This window comes from Hakea prostrata, chromosome 3 (genome assembly GCF_041222555.1).
Source record: "Hakea prostrata isolate BN-2017 chromosome 3, UWA_Hpros_2, whole genome shotgun sequence".
NCBI lineage: Eukaryota > Viridiplantae > Streptophyta > Magnoliopsida > Proteales > Proteaceae > Hakea > Hakea prostrata.
Genome location: NC_142602.1, coordinates 70,590,509 through 70,595,086, shown reverse-complemented (window position 1 = coordinate 70,595,086; position 4,578 = coordinate 70,590,509). Strand labels below are relative to the sequence as shown.

At 38.6% G+C, this 4,578-nt stretch overlaps 1 non-coding gene across 1 annotated transcript; it reads right to left on the bottom strand.

Annotated features, from left to right (window-relative positions):
* Positions 1-324: 324 nt before the first annotated feature.
* On the bottom strand, positions 325-431 carry LOC149022936 (small nucleolar RNA R71). Its single transcript, XR_016172583.1, has one exon. It is a non-coding gene; the product is annotated as a small nucleolar RNA R71 (small nucleolar RNA).
* Positions 432-4,578: the final 4,147 nt, after the last annotated feature.

Here is a 4,578-nt window from a genome sequence, read left to right as displayed (position 1 = left end):
AATCCAAGTATAGTAAGGCCAGAAATTCAAGCATTACATTTTGAACTTAAGCCTGTGATGTTCCAAATGCTTCAGACTATAGGACAGTTCAGTGGGATGCCAACAGAAGATCCTCATCTTCATCTTAGACTCTTCATGGAAGTAAGTGACTCTTTCAAGATACCGGGAGCAACTGAAGAAGCTTTGAGATTGAAGCTATTCCCTTACTCATTGCGGGATAAAGCAAGAGCATGGTTGAACTCCTTACCTCCACAATCAGTAGCCACATGGAATGATTTAGTAGAGAAGTTCTTGATGAAGTACTTTCCTGCATCAAAGAATGCCAAGTTCAGAAATGATATCACTGGTTTTCAACAGTTGGATGGTGAATCTTTGTATGAGGCATGGGAAAGATTTAAGGAGCTCTTGCGTAAATGTCCTCACCATGGTATTCCTCATTGGATTCAAATGGAGACTTTCTACTATGGTTTAAGTGGACAAACTCGATCCATAGTGGATGCATCAGCAAATGGGGCTATATTGGCAAAGTCTTACAATGAAGCTTATGAGATCTTGGAGAGAATGGCCAACAACAACTACCAATGGCCAGCTGAGAGAGGTGCTGCAAATAAGAGAGTGGCAGGGGATTTATGAGTTAGATGCAGTGACAACTTTAACTTCACAAGTGTCATCCCTAACTAGTGTGTTAAAATCCGTAAACTTGCCTACAGCTGTACAAACTCAACAACATACAACAATCTCGTGTACATATTGTGGTGGGGAGCATGTCTTTGATAGCTGTCCATCTAACCCAGAATTAGCTTACTATGATGGTAATTTCAGCAATGCCAATAACCCATATGCCAACACCTATAATCTTGGTTGGAGGCAGCACCCTAACTACTCTTGGAATGCTCAAGGACAGAATGCAAGCCCATCTTCCATCCTGCCTCGACCTCATCCGCTTCCAAGTGCTCAACAGCAAGTGAACATTCAACCTATGGAACCCTCTTCATCAATAGAGCTTTTATTGAAGGAGTATATGGCAAGGAATGATGCAATGATTCAAAGTCAAGCATCTTCATTGAGAAATTTGGAGAATCAAGTTGGACAGCTGGCTAGTGCTTTAAGTAATCGCTCTCAAGGATCATTGCCATGTGCTACAGAAAATCCTAGATCTCCCGGATGCAATAGAAGAGTGCTTTGTTGTGGATGTCCTTGAAGAGCTGGTTTCCGAAGAGTTGGAGGCAGAGTGTATTAAAAACCCACTAGAGCTTTCATTGGCAATAGAAATTGAACAAGTGGATGATGAAGCAAGTAGATATATGGATTTGTTAGAGGCAATACCAGCTAAGGCATTGAGTGGGAGTAGATTTGAGTCTCTTGTATTATCTGAGTTTGAAACTAAAGCCCCTAAACCATCAATTGAAGAGCCACCTATGTTAGAGTTCACACCTCTTTCAAAACACTCTCAATATGCCCATTTGGATGTAGCCAAAACACTCAATGTTTTTGTTTCAGCACTGCTAACAAAGGAGCAAGAAGATATGCTACTTGACGTGCTGACGAAGTGTAGAAGAGCAATGGGATGGAATATAGTAGAGATCAACGGGATCAGTCCTTCAGTATTAAAGCTTAAAATTTGGTTGGAGGAATGTTGCAACGGTACATGAAGCAACGAGAGGAGTTTGAGTCCAATTATGGAAGGTGCACAAGAAGAAATCATTAAATGGCCTTGGGAACTAGAGCATGCAGTGGATCAAGCATTATTGGGGAGCACCATTGGAGCGGGACAAATCTACAATCAACCTTCAAGAGGCTTAAAAAGAAGGGAGGTCACTTAGATTTCATTATTTTTCGTTTAATTGTGGGCTATTAGTTCATTAGGTGTTGAATAAAAAATAAATAAAAAAATAAAAAAATAAATGAATGATAGATAATTTGCTAACATGTATATTTTGATGTGCAGGGAGTGTGGGGAACAAAAAGAGAGTGATTGGGTGTTTTGCCAAACTTATCATTAAATCAAACTGCTGAACAGAGCATGTTTCAATATCCAGCAAATTTCACTATCTTTGTAGTAGCGATGTGGCCACAATGCTACTACAAAGTTTTGATCCTCAGCTACGGGTCTTGCATGTTCTGTTAACACATTACATTCTCTGTTGAAACTTACATTCTGTGTTCGTTGCTATAGCAAAGCTGCAGCAAAGCTACAACAACGATTAAACCACTCACCCGACCCGGTTTCATCTCAAACCCAACCAACCCATCAAAAATACACTTCAAACTTCTATTAGACCATGCTGAACCCATATTGATTTGAACCAATTTCATTTTTTTAAAACCCTTCTAAACCAATACCAACCCAAACCCATAAAACCTCTCATTTCAAACCGAAATCCAACAAAACACTCAGCTCACTTCATCGACTCTCACAGCTCCATCGTCTCCTCCACTGCAACTCATCCTCCTCTTCTCTTCCATTTTTTGTTTTTCAAAGACTTTCACACCTCCATTTACCTACATTCACCCACCAAAGCAATCTTTTTCTTCACCGATAGCCCATCTTTCACAAAAACCCTAACTTTTTCCCCCATTCCATCCTCGAATCACTTCTCAGAGGACTACCGGTGCTGTATTGGGTTTCGGGCAAGTTTTTGTGGTATTTCGACCTTCCATCTTCCCTACACCACATCAGCTAAGTGTTCTCCCCATTTCTTTTCTTTCATTCTATATTTTTGAACTTTCTGATTTGCTGTGTTTTTGTTGAATGTTCAATTTGTGGTTTGTGGGTTATGTGTTTGTTCTTATGCTGTCTTGGTGTCTGTTTTCGTTAGGGTATATGCAAAGTTTTTCATTTGTTTTAGGTGCTGTTTTGGAGATACCATCACTCGCACACACCAACACAGAATTTCTGGGTCATCATTACCCTATGCTCATCTCCTCTGTTTTTGTTATTTGTTTGTTCTTGCTATTTGTCTGATTAGTTGTAGTTAATTGTTTGTTATTTGTTTGCTTTTTTTTTTTGTTTTCTACTTGTATAGTGTTTATGTTTTTGTTTGATATGGTCTGTTTTAGCATCTGTTGATTAGTTGTTTTTTTTATCTTCTACTGTTTTTGTTTTTGTTTAGTTTGTTAGTGTTTTTGTTTAGTTTGTTAGTGTTTTTGTTTGAATTCCATATTGGTTGTTAGGGGCCCACCTTGTGCATTCCCTTCGAAATGGCCCCTCAGAAGAAGAGCAGAACAGACCCTAGTTCTAGTGCTTCAATGGATGAAGATGCAGCTGCTGCAGCTACTGCTGATGATGAGTTCCATTCCTTAGATGATGATGATGAGGCCTAGCTTATTCAGGGAAGTTCTCTCTCTTCTTTTACTTAGTTTTCTTTTGATTCCCTTACTTTCTTTTCCTTTCTTTCGCTGTGAGGACACTGCTCCTCTTTAGTTTGGGGGTAAGCTTTGCAATTTTCCAATAATTGCATATGTGATCTTTATGATTATGGATGCTCCTAGTTGCTTAGTTTTCGTCAGCTTTCTTTTGTGGTTGCTTTCTTTTGTTGCTGTCCAGTTTTAGAGTAGCTATTTTGGGTAGATGTTTTGTGTAGTTAATCTGGCTTTTCATGAAATTTGGATGGTTGTTAAGGAATGTGAATGTCAGTGCCTCTTACTCTGATTTTGTTGGAAATCTTAGCACAATTCTGCTATAATGATCGATGTCCGCATTTACTCATGTCTCGTGATGCCATATTATTGATGCACCAAGTGATATTTCAAGCTCTGGAGAACCTGGGGAAAGTTGGATCAATGTGAGAGTTTTAGGATTTTAGAATTGGTTAAATGAGAACTTCAAGACTTACACATTAGGGATCCCCATTTGGCTGTTTCAAAGAACTTTGTACATTGTGAATATTGATTGAGGTTTGACCCCTTCCCTTCCCCAAAAGAATAATGCTCCGTTGATTTGGGTTGCCTAGTAACCAGGAATATGCATGTAACCCATGTGTATTTTTGACGTCAACAGTGGCCTAAAATACGAGCATGAAAAATAAAAAAATATAAAAATATAAAAAAAAAAGAGAGAGAAAGAAAAAGAGAATAATGTTCCGCTGTTTTGGGCAACCTAGTAACCAGGAATATGCATGTAACCCATGTGTATTTTTGACGTCAACAGTGGCCCGAAATATGAGCATGCAAGGCACTCTTGTTTGTGATCTTGTTGAGTAACCGGGTATCTTCATCACAAATGAGCGATATTCGCGTAAAAAGGCAAGATGACAACAAAAATAAATAAAAAATAAATAAAAAATAAAAAAAAAGTTCATAAAGAATAAGTTTGGGGGGTCAAATGCTCAAAAGAGTATGAAACAAGTTCTTGGGGTTGTAAAAAGATATGGATTCCTAATTAGTGGAGAGGTAATCATTTGGTCAACATATTAGATCAATGAACTAAACTTGATGACCATGATTCAGCTAGACTAGGGTGATCTGGGGCAAGATCCTTAACTTTCACACACACACTTGAGAGCATCCTGATGAGTAAAGTATGACATCTAAGTGTTATTGGCCAGATGTGTTGGATCTGAAAATTTAGAAAAAGAT